The 20,026-nt window shown below is 34.4% G+C and overlaps 1 long non-coding RNA gene across 2 annotated transcripts; it reads right to left on the reverse strand.

The window, feature by feature from the left end:
• Nucleotides 1–2,198: 2,198 nt before the first annotated feature.
• Nucleotides 2,199–17,711, reverse strand: LOC118202896 (uncharacterized). Of its 2 annotated transcripts, none has more exons than XR_004760483.2 (3): nucleotides 17,585–17,711; nucleotides 7,380–7,558; nucleotides 2,199–2,709 (listed from the first exon to the last, which is right to left on the reverse strand). It is a non-coding gene; the product is annotated as an uncharacterized LOC118202896 (long non-coding RNA). The 2 variants fall into 2 exon arrangements; XR_015041088.1 differs by lacking the exon at nucleotides 17,585–17,711 and adding an exon at nucleotides 17,371–17,502.
• Between the last annotated feature and the right edge of the window lie 2,315 nt (nucleotides 17,712–20,026).

Raw genomic sequence — 20,026 nt, forward strand, 5'->3', positions numbered from 1 at the left:
TTCATTACAGTTTAATATCTTTCTTTCCTTTGATTGGACTTTCAAGTAACCTGCTTCCATTAAGCAATGTAGCCAACCTTGGACGTATGGATAAGATCTTGGTATTCCAATTCCTGGCGAACGGGCTGGTTCCATGGACATTTCTGTAGTTTTTCAATAAAAGAATGTGTCTATTCACTTACATGTTCTAATAAGGCCTTCCTTCATTTAAAGACATGTTCATCCTGTCTTTTGCTTACATTCAACTAAACAAACCACACCAGTGAGTCATATTATACACCCAAATACACCAATGAGTCATTTTCTGCCTGAAGAGTTGTACACGCAAGCCTGCACAACTCTCCAGGTAGAAAGATGGCCCCGTTTGGGATTGGTAGAGTTAAAATAATTAATCCGTCAACCACTCATGTTTTAATTTAATAGTATTTGATGTTTCTCGTTTCCTGATGTGGCTGGCCAGGTTTTCGAGACTGACCGTTTCTGAAGTTCCTTTGTAGCTCACTAGATGGCAATCAAGAAGCATAAGCCAGTAGTTGATGCAGCAATTAGTCTTCAAGAAAATAAGCATCAGCCATCGAAGACAACATCACGAAGATGTGCACTCTGCAGCACCAAGCAAAAGCCTGTAAGAACAGTGTGGGAATGCAGCACATGCAAAGTTGCACTCTAATTGAAAAAGAGAAACTGCTTTCATGAGTACCATAGAGACTGATTTGTAGGGATGTGTTCTGTGAGCGGTGGTCACCGACACTAACCACCAGAAGATCATTTTTTTCACGCCTCTTCGACAAAATACGTGTAATTGTGGCAAATAATTTCATTGTTTGTAACGTCTGATATGGTAAATAAAACAAGAGTTTTGCTGAAAAAGTTGATTGCCTTTTCCTGTTCCTCAAAGAGTTAACCTAATAACTTCCAGACAACGTTTACAATTTTTAAATGAACTTTTCAGGTAACTCGATTTTATGTTCGTTGTCCATCTTTTAAGTATCTCGAACACTTAATGCATGGATGTGGTGGGTAAATTGAGAAGAATCCCGTTACAAATTGTAATTAAACAATTTGTGTACCACTGACACATTAAATTTAGATCTCCAAATCTGTAGGACAACTGCTCTACGTAAAAAAATCATTTTATCTCGCGACATAGGCAGCCATTTGAGGAAAATGTTCCACTTTGAAACACATCCAGTGATATTAATGCGATGGCATTGTCAATGCGGATTTTCAAGTTCATGAAAGTCAGATAAAAATGGCGGCTAAAACAATCTAACATATGTCCCCTCGTCGCCTTCAAACGTACAATTTACAATACCCGAGGTCCAATGAATTTAGAAAATAGGCGAAGAACACTGTATGGTTTAGCTACTTTGGACTACAAATTGATGAGTCGTAAAAATGAATTTCGGAGCATCTACAATTTCCAGGTATACTTGAAGAGTAGAGTTTTAAAAATCACTTAATATACCACGGGTAGTTCTAATCACATTAATGTAACCATTTGGCAACAGAATGATTCTTTTAGAGCTGTCCAGCCTCATGAAACTTGTGTTGAATCCATTTTAAGGCTTATTAACTAGAAGACTTCTTTTCGTTAACAAAGAGTGTTCATTCTTAATTGAATGATCCTTAAAGAAGATTACGGGGATTCTTATATTTTGAAATGTGTCCTGTTAAATGTGGATTTATTTCAACGGATCTGGTTATTAGAACGATTTTATATTATTCTTCTCTTCATGACATAATTTTAACTGACCTGAAGAATTTGGCAATTGAGTATGCAAGTCGAATTTTATGTTGTCAGAATGATCATAGAGTTTTTTAAAGGCGATCGACTTAGAAGAGGTTTGATGTTACCAAGTTACCACGGCATTTCAGAATCTCCTTCTGAGATCGACGAAAAACACACCAAAAAAATAAACGTGCGATTTAATTTCACTCTACTAGTTCCTAAATCCTTGAGTTTCAATAATACGAGCATTTCAGTATTCACACGAGTCGCACATTTAAGCTAATGTTTCAAAAGAAAAAGCAGCAGAAGTCATCGAATAGCTTCATACAGAAAATCTTAACGCAAATCTGCTGGCAAAAACGTTTTAAAAGTTATTTTAGTAAAGCGAGATACAAGATGTGTTTAATCTGGCAACTAAGAATCAGTTACCGATTTGAAAAGGAAATGAAAGACTTAAACAGCACCATTAGCATTGATTTAGTTTTAATTCAATAATAATTATTAATAATGCTTAAAATTATGCAAAATATTAAAAAGAAGTTTCATAAGTTTAAATGTTTCTTCGGAAGATATTCCGAATTCACAGCCGCTTTACTGCGTCCATGACATTTGAAATCCCAAGTTCTTCAATGGAAGATCCAGTGCAGGTTTTCGTCTCCAGTTTTATCGAAGATCGATACTTTATAATCCAGCAAAATGATCAGAATCGGACTGATCGGGAATATTTATGCGATTGTCCAAAAGAGTCACACAATTCAGCAAGATAGTCTTAATACGGTCCAGAATATTTGATTAGTTCAATGATCATCATATTAGCTTAAGAATCTCTGCTTTGCTTGACAGAAGAGCCTTCATCCAATCAAAAGCAATTTTACTTAGAACTGAGAATCCTTACTCTTTTTTAGACGAAGAATCTTTATCCGATTCAGACCTTGATGGATCCCGGTTATTGCCATCAGCATTTGGTGGACGATTTCCTGCAAGAAAATGGTTCAGTGAAAACAAAGAAAACTACTAAAATTGATATCCTGTTTGGTGATACCAGTTTTTCCAAAATTATAAATTACGTTCATACATTATAAAGTGCTTAAGTATTAATGCAATCACTTTCGTTAAAAGTTGCCAAACTCTTAACAACCATGTTCATAACTTCTTACGTAACCATATCCATTGCAAGTTACAAACTAAAAAAATAATTCACCGAATCACATTTTTCTTCTGTAGAATTATCGCACACTTGGGCCAAAGTGGTTACTCTAATACGCATATAACTTGGAAAAGCAGAGTGTAGGAGAGATTTTAAGGGGGGCTCATACACCTTAAACCCCTTAACACTCTTCGAATATGTGACTGTTGCAAAAATTGGGATATTTTATTTATTTTAAAAGCAATTACTTCCAACTTCTTGCAGTTGACTACATAATATAGCTGCTTTGGAAACTAATAACCAGAAAGTGTGTTGCCACCAATATTTTTGTAATTTAATCTGCTTTGTGACAAAGTTTTTCGTCATGTTTCCACCTTGCGCGCATATTTTAAAAATGGCTAATGGTACATATTTGAAATTGGATGGAATTCTTTATATGGGCCCTATGTTTCATCTGAACCAAAAATCTGATGAATATTTTAATATTAAATTTTATGGACGAAAACATGAGATTTTTTTAATAAAATACATTTTATAAACTAAACTCCAAATGAAATAAAAATTTAACATGAAATTCTTGGAATTTTTGGTTTACATTAGTTTCCAAATGTTATGAAAGCTATATATTAAATATGGAATTAAATTATGCAACAGAATGTTTTAAACTGTGCGCGCAAGGTGGAAACATGACGAAAAATTTTGCCACAATGCGGATTAAACTATAAAAATATTTGAGGCAACACAGACTTTCTGATTACTATTTCAGAAAGCAGCTATATTATGGAGGCAGCTGTAAAAAGTTGGAAGTAATTGCTTTTAAAATAAATAAGTTTATCCCAATTCTCGCAACAATCGCATATTCGAAGATCCTATGGTTTTTAAGGTGTACGATTCCCCTTAAGATAAGGTGTATTGAGAATACGGCAAAGCACACTAGGACTATCTGCCTAAGAGAAGGGATGCCTTCGTGGAGGACTTTCTAAGGGAAACTGGCTCGTATACACGTTACACATGGGAAAAACAACGAAAACGCCCATGCAGCCAGCCCGTTCGCGGGATTCGAACCTCGAACCGAACTACCAGTGTTCAGCGATTTTACCGCTCGGCCGTTGGTGGGCCCCCCCTTAACATAAGGAAAACTTGTTAATTAAAAACCTGGTAATTCAATTTCGAAGTAAAATTGAAACCCTTTTAATCGCTTGGTAATTTTCAAAATAAACTCGACGGCACAAACAGCCCATAGATATCTATGGCCTGCAGTGCCATGATATCCGCTTTCTAGACCGTCTGCTCCGGGGTGATTGTGCATTTCAGCCTGGACAAGTGGTCAGCTTGTCGCAGGAGCAACGGTGTTTAGTGCCCAAGCGAACTTGGTTCTCATTTTATCAACCCACTCAAGAAATGAAATGCTGAGTCAACCTTACCCAGCCCAAGGATCGAACCCCGGACTTGTGGTGCTACACTGCGACGCGCTAGCGACTGCGCCACCAGGCCTCAATTTTAAAACTAAGATCTAATTTCTACCTTCATCTAGTAAATACATAATCTTTATATAATTCATGCAAATGGCGCTGCTTTTACGAGCACAGTTTTATCACATGAGTGCTCGCGCTTTGGCAATGAGAATAGATTTGTTTCATCTTTTATTCGCAATTTTATTTTTTGGTTTGAGAACAATAAACGCAATTTCATACAATCCAGTGTTTATTAGCCTTATTTCGCATCGCATCGTCAAATGATTTGAAAGTTATGCTTTACATTTTATTTAAAGGGAGAAGTTTCATTTTATGTTCGCGCTTATGTTTGAATTATTATATACATTTATTTCAAACAAAGAGCGTCTTGACGAGTACTACATTTTAATTAGAGAATCTGTTTAACCGTGCACCAGTATAACCAGTAACTATCACAACATTGTGGCCCGGCATCCAATGGTCCAGCTCATCCGATACACTTCCACAAATGTTCCTTAAACATCTTGCTACTAAATTTCATTTGACAATATTCAGAAAGGCTTGTCAGTTCCTTCGCGTATTTCTGCAGTTTTCGGTAAAAGTTTTATTTAAAATTTCTCACTCAAATATCACTTTCTTTGTTTACTTGAAAAGTTTTCAAAATTTGATAAAAGCATTGGTAAGGAAGTAAAACAAACGTGCTACTTTTATAGTAGGAGAAAAATAATATTTTTCTCCTATTATTGATCATATTTCTTAATTAAATATTAATTGTCTAAAAAATTCATAAGAGCAAAAGCATCAGAAGAGAGAAAAATTAGGATCGGATAATAATTAAACAAATTACAAATTTGTGTTACAAATTTACAAATTTGCTATTTGAGATTACTGCTTCTAAAAGTATCTACAATTGGGCAAGTATTAAAAACTACTCAGCGTTGTAGAATTCACAACGTGTTGTACAAATGTTTTGATACAAAGAGACCTCATGATAATCCTACAATAGGACTTCAGCACATTGCTCCTAATGTAGAACTACAAAGCAATAGATAGCTATCGCACGTAATGATTAACCTGTAACGCAGTATTTGCTTCATGTTGTCTTGTACATAGTATGTAAATATTTTGAGAATTGTCCTGTAAAAAGTTCCTATGATATCCACGATCTACTGTTCACTTGTAGCAGCACAGGATTCCAGTTTGCTCACTTCAAAGGTCTTGTATCCCATGTAACTCAACATTTGTTTAAATTACGTCCCCTGTCCGGTCCTCTTGTGCCTTGGCTTAGCTGTATAGATAAATCTCTTCCAGAGGACATGTATAACAGCTTAAATATGACAGGTTTCATATCCTCATAGAGATGCAGAGCAGGACATATGTGCAGGTTTGTCTTAACTTTTTATGTTAATCGGAAAGCATCTTTCATTTTAAAATAAACACGTTATATATATTTGAAACTGGGAAAGCTAAAACTCCTTTTTGATATCAAAAACGGAAAGTCGAATTTTGGAGCCAAATTTAGTCTTACTCCACTTAAGGATAAAGGAGGAAATAATTATACTAACTCAAAGTATCCCAACACTATTTCTGTAAATAAATCGAAAATTTCACATGGTTGAAACAAACTTAAAAAGCAGTTTTCTTACACACGTTTACCCAGTGTTCCCCTTTCGCTTTTCAAAATATCGAGAACAAATTCAATATAATGTATTGCCTTTTGGACGGAAAAACCCTTATATATGCGCAATTGAGCACTTCAAATTCTATCAAATGGAAATTTTAACGTGCTTATTATTTAGCCCAAAGGGACGTTAGACCCAAAGAGCTATTATTCTCAAAACTGCATTTTGCGTCGTTTCACTTCCTGCGTTGATTAACTTTTCAAACTGTTGCGAAGAAATGTTATCGCCATGTGTTATAAAGAAAATGAATCTACATGAATGCTTGAATGTTTCTTGCAGTATGAAAAAACAAAGATACCTAGAGCCATTAAATTTTGAAATAACTTAGTCCTGCAACGGAACATGGGTACTTGGAAGCCCGAATTTTGAATTTGTTATATTATCTATTTCAAATTTTGTAAAACTTTAGAATTCTTGATCAACAAACTGAACGATTTAAAAGCGAGCAATGGCAACATTGTACGAGAAGAAACATTTTTATCGCCAGCGCGCTAGACTAGCGGGAATTCTAAAATGGGCTGTTTTTGAATAAATTGTCATCTGTTGAATTATGTGGCGAACACCGCGATATTTAATAAACTTAATACACAAAACCTTAAAAACCTCCCCCTTTTGGATATGAAATCCAAAAGAATTCAGATTTTCGTTTTATGCTTTTTAATTAGATTCTTGTTAGCCTTCAAAACTATAGTACATCGCTTTCGCATGGCCAGAGCGAGATTGTTTTTAAATTAGTTTTTCTCCACTAATTTTGCCTTGCTATGTTTACATGCTGTTCTAAAGAAAATTTTATTTGGTTTCAGAATTTAAAATTCAGTTTCTTGCCAAATACTGTTTGGAAGAGTTTAAATCTGGATTCCTGAAGGCATCTGAATACACTCAAATATTTTTTTGCGATTATTTATTTGTGTGGTATATGAAAATTTGAATCAAATTGTAACATAACTGATGAAGTTATCACTAAAATAAATAATAAAAAGGAGCTTCAATTTTGTATACCTGGCTACCGAAGACATATATAATCATCGTAAAACCTGATCACTAACTGCATGGTAACTGAATATAAACTCTAAAACGACTCCATTTTTAATAGCTTTCTCGTGAAGTTTTGTGAGATTTTTTACGAGATTTCTATCCACCCCACAAAAACAGATTTGAGTGTTTTTTCTAAATGCTTGATAAGCAGCCAGGATCAACAACTGCATCAATTATCTACATTCTCTTGGCAGAATTTTCAATTATGCTTTTCTATTTAATAGTCTAATTAGGCGTCTTTTAGAAAACTTAGTTTAAAATTTATGTATTTAAATGCTTTACATTGTCTTATGAACAAATTTTAAGTTAAACAAATTTTACTCACTAACCATTGCCATTTATCCATTGAAACAGCGTACCGATTAGAGGACAATACATAAGGACTGCTACCGCAAGCACCACAAACGTCGTGAGCAAGAAAGCTACAAAACCCTCTATATGTGATAAAACCATTCTTCCTTATGTCCACTGATACTGCTGTTAATCCAGTTACACAAAGTCGATTTGCCTGTAAAAAAGGGAATGCAGTCTTCATGAAAAAAACGTCCAATACTTTATTTGAATTTGAAAGATAAAACAGATCATATTAAGTAAAAATAACTTGAAAAATATCAAAATTATTTTACACTTCATGAGTAATGATTTGAAAACATTTGTTCATTTAATGTTTTCTTACTCTTTGTACCCACTTCAATACAAAATGCGTTATTAGGTATTAGGCTTCCCATCGCGATTACTAATTTTCCCTCTTGTAATTTTAACATTAAAGGCTTTCAAAAAGGTTATGACTATTGCAGTCAACTAACAGAACTATGTAACAAGATTGGATGAACAGAATAAAGCTTTGTCCACGCCATTCTGCAGAGACAGTTTAGTTTCCCTGCTGTGGCAGCATCCCTTGCAAGAAGAGGTGACAGTTCTGATCTATTGAGCCGATTGACTAAATTTAACTTGAGAATTTCATAGTGCGACTTAGTATATACATTAGATTTATATATAGCATTGTTCTCTCATAGGTGTTCCGATACAAAATCGGACTTTTCTATATTTCGATTCTACGATTTAAATTCTGACAAAGTTGCAAGATTTTTTAATTCGCACGAGTAGTTTTTAAAACGTTAGCTTCCAAAAATTTAGTTCCTCAGTGTTACATGAATTTGGTATATATTTATTAATATCTTTCATTAAAACCTACTTGATTCCTTCTCTCACAATTAGAAATTTACGTTCGAAAGCGTGCAAAAAGTTAGGTTTTTTTTAATTATTAATTTCCAAACATGTACGTGAATTTAAACATTGGCTCGTTTTTAACTTTGGCGTATTTGTTATAAAGAATAACTCGAAATGTGCTTTACGCACTTTGTTAAAATTATCTGAAAGAATGAAGAATGCACCTTTTTCCTCCGCTTGTGCTCAACTGGAAAAAAAATGAAAATAGGCTACTACAAATTGAGAATTTCATCAAGAGAATTATTCTTGGCACAAACTGGAAAAAGTGCACGAAGTAAAATTTTTAATTGCTCGCAGCTTCTCACTAAATTTTACAAAATTTGAATGTTCGGCATAATTTCAATCATAGAAGCGAAATATGGAAAACTCGGTATGTCCTTCCAGAAAATGTCTGATTTTGCGTGAAAAATCACCTGTTATAACAATGTTCTATATACATCAGATACATACCTTGAATCACGGTTTAGAGACACGAAAAATGATAGCTAAATTTCAGCAATCCGCCCAGTAGAACGGGAGATGAGATACTGTAGAGTGTACATCTTAAAGTGAAAGGAGAATACAAAATAAAGCGACTGGTTTGAATTAATAACCACATAAAAGGTATCCACAAAAATTTCCTTCGTGAATGACTTTCTAAAGTTCCACACAGATGAAAATGAAGCAAACTAAATAGTTTGAGATTTAGCCGACTTAGTCCTCGCTCAATTGTGAGCCGGGTTAAGAAGTTTCTAGTATTTAGAATGAGGAAGCGAGTTGAAGGGAAAGCAAAGCATCTTGACTCAAAGATTCAACCGAGAAAAGCACGAGGTGGGATAAAGCATAATTCTGTAGTTCGATTATCATAGTCAAACTTCGCATTTTGAATGTGGCTACACAATCTTTGCGCTGATTAGAAAACGCCACCAATGTCGATTGTAGAAGATGTGTGTTACAGCCTGAAGAAATGATTGACAGCAAGAGTGTAAAGGTCTCGCAGTTTCCATAGGTTATAGTTTCTGGACTAACTTTTGCAATAATGAACAGGTAAAAAACTGGGTACTATTCGGTTTCGAGGGCCGTAAAAAAATTGCAGCGAAAATGTCCGCGCAAAAGCGCCAAATCTAGCATACCCGCCCATTTAACAGCGCGCCAAATCTAGCGTACGCGCTGATTTCAGATTGCGTAAGTTTATATAGCTCTAGATTTCTTTATTATTCTAAAGACGCCATTGAAATACTAGTTTAATTTTTAAATCCTTTTATGATTTTAAATCCTTTTTTGATATCCTACGGATTTAAAACTTTGGGAATTGCCCATGACGAAAACTCGGCAATAGAATTTTGGGTAAAGTGCAGAATCACCCACTGTTTGACGCATTTTTAAGAATTGCACATACTCGGTATCCATGTGCACATCGATCTATTTTCACTTAAAAACATCCTGGAATTGCATAAAAATGGCACGGCGCACACCCTTGACTTTATCTATGTACACATCGACCTATTTTCACTTAAAAAGTAAAAGAAAATTGAGAAAAAATCCAATTGTTTTACCCTTGTAAAAAGCGGCAAACAAATAAGTGAGCGATTCTGCACTTTACCGAGAATATTTCCAAAGAAAAGGCCTCATTCATTATAGAAAATGTACGTTTGAACAACCAACGAGATGAAATTATGCTTTAGGGATAAGTCGGTAGCAAAATAGTGTCCATTCAGGTATGTTTAGCAATTTTTATATAAATTATAATGATCTGAAAGAGTTATTTACTCTTATGCTTCCATTCAGTCATGTTTAGTCTTTTTCATATGAATTATAATAATAAAAAAAAGTATTATATGAAATTAACCTTTCATCTAAATTAAAACATCAATCTTAAATAGTTATTTACTATTATACTTCCTTTCTTGCCGCGATTATTTTTGGCAGCAACAATAGTTTGGCGATTTTTTACGGCCCTCGAGATAGGTTCCTACAACAAAAGGGTTCCTACAACAGTTGCATGACCAAAGAGATTTCAATCAACAAGGAATCGGATACTTAGCTGAATTTGCAATTATTGAGACACTAGCTGGTTAACTTGAAAAATAACGCATCATTCAATGGTGCCCGACTCAGACTTCTCGAAACGATCACAGAAACGATAGCTATAGTTGATAATCTGAAGAGCCAACAGTATGAGATGACTATAGAAAGACTTCGTTCTCTGAATATCCGTTATGGAATTCAACATGTTTCCTAGAAGACCTGGTAACATTGTTGAACACGAATTCGGAACCTCTCGGGTTTAAATAAAGGCAAAAGGGCTGGCTATATGGGATTTTTGTAGTTCTTTCAGATGTAAAGTAAATACGATTTTTTCTTAGAAAGTTCTTAAAAAGGCAAAGCTCTGAGGAAAACTTTCGCAGGAGATAGATTGGATTGGATTATTGTAATTTGGCACAAAACCTGTCAAGGTTATCTGCGCCAGACAAATGGTAACAATGCAATTAGTCATTTGTAAAAACTTCTAGCTTAGGTAAAATGAGACAGATTACAGTCTATGATAAAAGCTGATATCTTTTAAAAAACAGGTTAAAGTCTATTATAAAAGCCAATATCTTTTAAAAACAAATTACGATGATGTGTTTTTCCAATTAAATTTACTAAGTCCAGTTCTGAACAATTAAAATGTTTTGGGCGAAAATAATTAAAACTCTGGCATTCCACCAAGATGTGATGGACTATCAGATCTACCTTGCAGTTTGGGCAGCTGGGATTCTCTTCTCCCTTCAGAAAATACTCATGGGTCAGGCAACAATGGCCAATTCTCAGTCGAGTCAAGAGGATATCCTCCCTTCTATTAGCCATACATGGCCAGTATCCAATGGTGGGTTTTACATTTCTCGTACTTTGTCATCCCATTGCTTCTGCCATTTGCTGAAAATTTTACTTTTGACAAACCCTTTGATGTCTGCTAGTGGAATCTGAAGATTGTACATTGTGGTTGCAGTTTTAGCTACAATATCCGCCAATTCATTCCCCTTAATGGCAACGTGTCCAGGGATCCACGAATAAAGAATCTGGTATCCCCGAATTGTTAAAGAATGATTGAACTTCAGGATTCTGGTTGCAACTGGGCGAGTACATTGAGCGCGATTTTCCAATGACATTAATCGCGGGAGATGAGTTTTTGACTTAATTATCATTATCAAACACTTACTTGGTTAAATATTGGCGAATATTTTGGCAAGAGTCCAGAGATAGCTATGTCAATAGGAAATTCGGTATTTATGTGATGGCCTTGGAGGGAAAACGAAATTAACGTGCATCAGTGTTGGCGGAAAAAACAGATTACCAACATGCACAAACAATCCAATTAATGTTTACATTACAAAATCTAACATCACGGCTTAGGTAATGCCTAAACATAGGCTCTGCTAAGTAGAACTCCGAGTGATGACGATAATCACTTCTGTGCTTTTTGTTCAGCCATTTCGCCGATCCCCATAAGATGAAAAATCGAAAATAAATATTCAGTAGTGAAGAGTCAAGAAAATTTCCCCTAGCTTGAAAGAAACAAACTACACACACATTTGCAGATCGGTGTGAATACCAGAAGGATTTTTTACTTCAAAATGGCTTGTATTTGAGGAAGTCTTTCCCCTGGTACGAAATACTTCAATTTCTGAATCCCTTACAAGAATTCTAGTCGTTCCCCTCACTGTACTAATCCTACCCCATCTTGCTTTGTTGTAGGAAATAAATTCAGCCTTAAGGTCTGGCGGAGAAGTATTTGGAGGGAAACTAATAGTACAATCATCCACATGGAAAAGGGGTTAGTGACCAATTGCCGTATCGAAGGGCCCGGTTTTCGAATCCCGGAAGAAGCATGGATTTAAATTACCTGTGCCTTTATAGGAGGCAACGTTGCCCCACGTATTAAACCTCCATAATAAAGTGACTATCGCTTTTAAGCCTTTGTAGTGACAGACGCCTATAATGATTGTCCACCATTGGAAAGAACAAAAATTTAACTGAACCAGGTGATCATAAAATTTTGCTTTCAATGAAATGCGGATTAACAGTTATTGATTTATTTTTATTAGGTATTGCTACACTTTCTGAAGAATACAATTTAAACGACAAAACATAATTAAGATAAAAAGTGTTTTAATGAAAACGCAATTTAAGTGTAAAATTTTATAATTTGAAGTCGTCCTATTGTCACTGGTTTGGCAAGTGCGCTTTGTTCAACACCTTAAAATACGCCTAAATGACTGATAACACAATCCGAATGATACTGTTTAAAGTCTTGAAAATTAAGCACATCTTGAAAATTAAGCATTTTATTACCCTATTATCGCTCACGGTTTAAGGAAAAACGTTTTGTTTATAACTGGGCTTACATGTCAGTGATAACACCGCTGAATATTGCTAGTTCGATCCAAGTCTCTACCAGTAAACTGGCTCCATAGCGGGTTTTCGTAGTTTTCCATGTGTAATGTGAATTTTAGCTTGCTTTCCTTAGAAAGTCTGCGACGAAGAAATCCCTCCCGTTGGACTCTGGTCTTTTGCTACAATCCAAAAACTAACGAACACATGAAAGTTGAATTTCCTGAACACATCCCTCTGACAGATCTCATCAACAGAACGTATAGTTAACATTCTATCAAACTATACATGATGGCATCGAAGTCTTAACAACCTCAAAATGAAATGCTAGCAATAGCTTAATGAACAACAATTTTCATTTTACATTAAGAGCTTTAAGTTACCACAGAATTGTTCTTCAAAAGGTATTTAACAGCATTAGCGCATATATAGGTAAAAATCCATATTACGATGTAGCAAGGAAAATAGCGACACAGAATAATACACTGAGCGAATCCGAGAGAAAAATAACTTTAAAGCAAGTACTGAAGTGAAGGTCAAATTAAAAACCACACCTCTTGAATTTTAGAGAAGCCCTATTCGGTGAATCTTCACATTATAGTAACTTGGCGATTTTTTGGTGAAAATTTGGCGACCAACCCTGCTAGTTTTGTTTTGGACGCCCTTTTGTTTTCACGAAGTAAAGGAAATTTTTTTTAACTCAACATTTTTTTTAACAATCTGCTAGCCGAATTACGCTTATACTAGAACTTTTATGGAACAAAAATGGGTTAATCTTTGGATTATGGTAAATTGGCGATTTTTTGGCGAAACTTTGGCGACCAACCCTGCTACAGCAACCTGCTAGTTTTTGTTTGGACGCCATTTTGTTTTCCCGAAGTTAAGGGTTTCCCCCCCTCAACATTTTTTTACAACAATGTGCTAGCCGAATTACGCTTATTCTAGAACTTTTATGGAACAAAAGTGCTTAATCATGACAAAGATTAAATGCGAAATTGGGAGAAAACACAGAATCGCCCACTGCTTCCCGCGTTTTTAAGAATTGCCCATACACGGTATCATCCATGTACACGTCGACCTATTTTCACTTAAAAAAACATCCCAGAATTGCACAAAAATGGCATTGCGCACACTCTTGACTTTATCCATGTACACTGCTAAAGTCCTAGCTAGTAACCTTTATCGCCTTACCATATTGTCGCCAAACTACCAGTTACCATATTCCAAAAATTAGCCCAAAAATGCTTAATCATGACGAAGATTAGGTGCGAAATTGGGAGAAAGTGTAGAATCGCAAACTGCTTCCCGAGTTTAAGAATTGCACATACACGGTATCCATGTACACGTCGACCTATTTTCACTTAAAAAAAACATCTCAGAATTCCACAAAAATGGCATTGCGTACACTCTTGACTTTATCCATGTACACATCGACCTATTTTCACTTAAAAAGGTCAAAGAAAATTGACAAAAATCCAATTCTTCTTACTCTTGTAAAAAGCGCCAAACAAATAAGTGGGCGATTCTGCACTTTAGCAGCGAAATCGTTTCTAAGTGCTTATTAGCTAAAATCACGATCGGAATTTTCCGGAAAATGTCACATTACATGTCTCATGATCTCTCATTTCTCCGAGACAAAATAATCTGCGATTCGAACTCTGTACTTCTCAGATTATTGCTAAAGTCCTAGCTAGTAACCTTTATCGCCTTACCAAAATGTCAAACTACCCGTTACCATATTCTAAAGATTAGCCGTTTATTCTCCTCAGACTGAATAACGCAAGGCACTAAATGAATACCTACACTAGAATATAATAATGCTTTTATAGGAGGCTTTCTAAAGGAAACAGTTTCGCATTTAAGTAATACACAAAAATAAAAACCTGTAGGAAAGTAGCCAGATTGTTCGTCGAGAACCTCCTATAGTGCTTCAGTTAAATTCGGTAAACTGGAAAGATCAGCTACTAATACATAACTTTAAACGCTTTTAAGATTGAATAGATTTATTAAAACAATTGGTACTTTTCCGTTTCGCCGGCGCAAATCTCGCCTACAGTATACACATAAAAAATATTAAAAAAATTTTAGTTCTAAGAATTCTTTTTTTGAAAGCATAAACATTTTAATATCGCTTAAAACTTTATAAAAAGCCAATAAATTTGTAAAAAGATATTAATTTAAGAATTTACTATGCTTTCATGGTTCAACATCCTGATTCGCCGGTTCATATCACGTGACCCCAAGCGATCTCATCTCACGTAAACTACTCATTAGAACTGATGAATTTAACCCTTGACTTTCCTTTTCTATATTTTCGGCTTCGGGTAAGAGCTGCGATTGCATCCTAATTGACTTAATAACCGAAAATGGCCTTAGACATAAAACTGAACTATCTGATAAAAATTATATGCCAGTATTGAAAGAAACAATCAATCTGGTAAGAAATGGTTGCGACTTGTTTTGAAAATGAGGCGTAAAAGGTTACCAGCGAGAATATTCCGTTTGGCATCGGTTGTACCATTATTGGCGACTTTATCGCTTGCGCCGGCAAAACGGAAAAGTACCAAACAATTTTATTTCAATTTAGTTACCGGTCTACGTTCAGTATTTTCTACGGCTAAGCTATAAATAACAGCGAAGAAAGCAAGAGCTATCTTGTGTAAGGTTTAGTTTATGTGATAATGGCAAAGGGAAGAAATGCTTTCGGAGAGGACTTTAAGGAAAACTGGCTCGTATACACGTTACAAATGGGGAAAACGCCCATGCAACCAGCCCGTTCGCAGGATTCGAACCTAGCTACAAGTGTTCAGCGACTTTACCGCTCGGCCGCGGTGGGCCTTCTTGCCTAAGAAAAGGGATGCCTTCATAAGGGACTTGCTAATGGAAACTGCCATATTCTTCTTACCCATTGGAAAAAATACGTGTTTACGTAAATTGGAAAAAATACGGTGAACTACCTGTTACCATATTCCAAAGACTGACAAGTCTTTGGAATATGGTAACAGGTAGTTTCGCGACATTTTAGTAAGGCGATAAAGGTTACTAGCTAGGACATGAGCAGTGTACATGGATAAAGTAAAGAGTGTGCGCAATGCCATTTTTGTGCACTTCTGGGATTTTTTTTAAGTGAAAATAGGTTGACGTGTACATGGATGATACCGTGTATGTGCAATTCTTAAAAAAAAAAAAAAAAAAAAAAAAAAAAACGCGGCAAGCAGTGGGCGATTCTGCACTTTCTCCCAATTTCGCACCTAATCTTCGTCATTATTAAACACTTTTGTTCCATAAAAGTTCTAGCATAACCGTAATTCGGCTAGCAGATTGTTAGAAAAAATGTTGAGTTAAAAAAATAAAATAAAAAAAAAGACTTTACTTTGTGAAAACAAAATGGCGTCCAAACAAAAACTAGCAGATTGCTGTAGCAGGGTTTGGTCGCCAAATTTTCGCCAAAAAATCGCCAAGTTACCATAATCCAAAGATTAACCAAATACGAAAACTGCTATGCAGCGAGCTCGTTCACCAGGATTCGAAACTTGGGTCGAATGACCTCCTATCATTTTACCACTCGGCTGCCAGCCAGCTGGAATGCTTCATTAGAAATGCATACATAATTAGTCTTTTTTTACACTATAAATTATAAAGAGCATTATACTTATTATAGACGGAATCAATTCTTAAATAGCGCATGAGTGTTACTTTTTGTATTTCAACTAAAGTTGAGAAACGAGAATGATAAAGTAATAGGATTTCTGGAGGTACTCGACCAAAAAAATTAAGGATTTAAAACAATTTTGCGAATAAAAATAGTGAAGAAATGCTTTTTTTTACCTATTTACATTAAATTAAACGAATAAAAACCTTCAAGCTACAAGAAAGTTCAAATGAATACATCATGCGGGTATCTTCATAAACTAATTAAACACATAACATACTTTAGTAAATATACAGTTTAGAGTTAGCATATATCTTACGAAAACTTACTGCCCACGTGATATTCAAGAAACAAAATGGTTTCACTTTTTTTGGAAGACCTAAAACGTAACTGTGACAATACAACAGAGCAAAGTTCGCTTATTTTGCTTATCAGCTTTTACGAAAACAAAACAGTTAAGAAGCAACAAATAACAGTAAACAGTTAAGTAAGCAGTTCTTTCCTCTATGAAAAGAATTTAATATCATGAAATTAATTTTTAGGATTTTAGGAGGTTCCTAAATAACATTCTTTTTGTATTTCAACTGAAATGCAGCAAGGAAATTTTTATTTGTGAAACTGAATAGAGATTCAATTTCTATTGCACTAAATTATTATGGTAAACCAAAGAACACGGCATTTTTATCCAATTAAAATTATATTACGCCATTGCTCCTACTGATACAAAACAATAATACTAATCCAACACATATTTACTATTAAGTTTTAATCCTAGTATCCGGTGCACACGGGATTTGGCTACTTTTGGCGACTTTATGATGAGCAGTAAAAACGCGACATATACGATGAGTAGTAAACAGGTCATTCAAAGAATATATATGGTTATACATAGTATATACTATATCGCATATACTATGTATATACACACATAGTATATATATAGACGTTCTTTGGATCATTTTTGGTGTTGGCGATAATTTTCAAAATCGCGCCAAGGCTGCACCGTATACTAGGATTTTACCTTTTTGGTTGATGACTTAATAAAAATAAGTAAATAATTTAATAACGAGCTAACGTTTGCTTACCCTTAATAGAAAAACTGATCCCTGTAACTGAAGTTTCGGATATAAGTAATGCAGACGAACGGAGTTTTACCCAATGTTTAAATTAAATTATTAACATTATTTGGTACGAGTAACAGCTATTTTCTTCACATATACATAAAATAGTTCCTAATTAAATAAATGTGAAACACTGCAACGAAAAGAAAATGATAAAAAGTAAAGTAAGCAAACTCACTTCTGGACAGGAATTTAACTCATTTAAGAAACTGTAATTAAAACGAAACGTAGTACTATGAAAACGGAAGAGAGAGTGCAAAGAAGCACCCCATATTTATAAATCTTTCAGATAGGTTACATCGTACAGAAGTTGTAGTATTTTTCTGACTCCTTGAATTTGGATTAGTTTATTTAATTGTGGCAAAATACGTTAGGGCTACCTTTGAATTTTGAAAGAACGAAAAAAAAAAAAAAAAATCTCAAATGTTTCAGATTTTAAATTACGTCCAAAGGGGCGTTTTTTTAACGTTTTGAGTGTTACCTTTATTTATTAAATATCATGTTCTTTGCACTTAAACCATAAAATTCAGTTCAAGAGCAATATCGCAAAATAATGTTAAATTAAGCATATCTTTAGAATTTCCGATATACACAGTCTCGCGAGCTGGAGATAAAAGTATTTTTTTTTATATAACGTTGCCATTTCTCGCTTTTAAAGCATTGAGTTTGTAAATCAAAAATTCGTTAAAATTTTACAAAATATAAAATCTATAATAAAACAAATTCCAAATTTGGGATTTCAGATGCCCATATTCGCAGTAGGATTTCGTCATTCAAAATTCGATGGCTCTATGTACCATTGTTTTATCACAATGCGAGAAATAGACAATCATTTATGCAGATTTTTCATTATTTAATTTCTTCAAATATAATGCAGGACTCTAACATTTTGTGGCAATAGTTTGAAAAGTGAACCGACGTTTATGAGTCCGACGCAAAATCGCAAAACGAAAACAATATTCCTTCAGGGACAAAGCCCCTTTGGACTAAAAAAAAAATAAATAAATAAATAAATAAAATCTGAAATGTTTCAGATTTTAAATTACGTCCAAAGGGTCGTTTTTTAACATTTTGTGTGTTACCTTTCTTTATTAAATATCATGTTCTTCGCACTTAAACCATAAGATCCAGTGCAACAGCAATATCGCAAAATAGTTTTAAAACGAGCATATCTTTAGAATTTCCGATACAGAGATTCACGCGCTGGAGATAAAAAATGTTTTTTCTGCACAACGTTGCCATTGCTCGCTTTGAAATCCTTGAGTTTGTTAATCAAAAATTCGTCAAAGTTTTAAAAAATAGGAAATCGATCATAAAACAAATTTCAAATTTCAAATTTGGTCTTCCACATGCTCATATTCGTTGGAGTATTTCGTCATTCAAAATTTGATGGCTCTATGTACCATTGTTTTATCACAATGCGAGAAATAGACAATCATTTATGCAGATTTTTCATTATTTAATTTCTTCAAATATAATGCAGGACTCTAACATTTTGTGGCAATAGTTTGAAAAGTGAACCGACGTTTATGAGTCCGACGCAAAATCGCAAAACGAAAACAATAGTCCTTCAGGGACAAAGCCCCTTTGGACTAAAAAAAAAATAAATAAATAAAATCTGAAATGTTTCAGATTTTAAATTACGTCCAAAGGGTCGTTTTTTAACATTTTGTGTGTTACCTTTCTTTATTAAATATCATGTTCCTCGCACTTAAACCATAAGATCCAGTGCAACAGCAATATCGCAAAATAGTTTTAAAACGAGCATATCTTTAGAATTTCCGATACAGAGATTCACGCGCTGGAGATAAAAAATGTTTTTTCTGCACAACGTTGCCATTGCTCGCTTTGAAATCCTTGAGTTTGTTAATCAAAAATTCGTCAAAGTTTTAAAAAATAGGAAATCGATCATAAAACAAATTTCAAATTTCAAATTTGGTCTTCCACATGCTCATATTCGTTGGAGGATTTCGTCATTCAAAATTCGATGGCTCTATGTACCATTGTTTTATCACAATGCGAGAAATAGACAATCATTTATGCAGATTTTTCATTATTTAATTTCTTCAAATATAATGCAGGACTCTAACATTTTGTGGCAACAGTTTGAAAAGTGAACCGACATTTATGAGTCCGACGCAAAATGCCAAAACGAAACTAATAGTCCTTCGGGATTCAAATCCCTTTGGACTAAAAAAAAAAAAAAAAAAAAAAAAAAAAAAAAAAAAAAAAAACTTAAATTAGGATTGCTTTTATACAACGTTTCTTGAAAAAGCAATGTTATTACTTTAAGCGAAATTTACACTCAGTTTATCCTTTTCTTGCAGTACAGAATACCATGTGTTAAAAGTACTATTTTCCTAAGCTTAGTTCACACAGCATCACTTGTTAATTATGAATAACTATATCAGTAGTTTGTACATTACATCAGCCAATCATCTAATAGTAGAACTTTATAAATTTTATTTAGGTTCAACTTTATATTAATACTTCGACAATGAAAGAAAATAAATTTAAAAAAAAATATTAAAGCTTTCAGATTTTATATCACGCCCAAGGGGGCGTTTTTTAACGTTGTGTGTGTTACGTTTGTTTATTATATATCATGGTCTTTTCACTT

This window comes from Stegodyphus dumicola, chromosome 5, assembly GCF_044657685.1.
Source record: "Stegodyphus dumicola isolate Sdum_Otavi_A_Nest chromosome 5, ASM4465768v1".
Lineage (NCBI taxonomy): Eukaryota > Metazoa > Arthropoda > Arachnida > Araneae > Eresidae > Stegodyphus > Stegodyphus dumicola.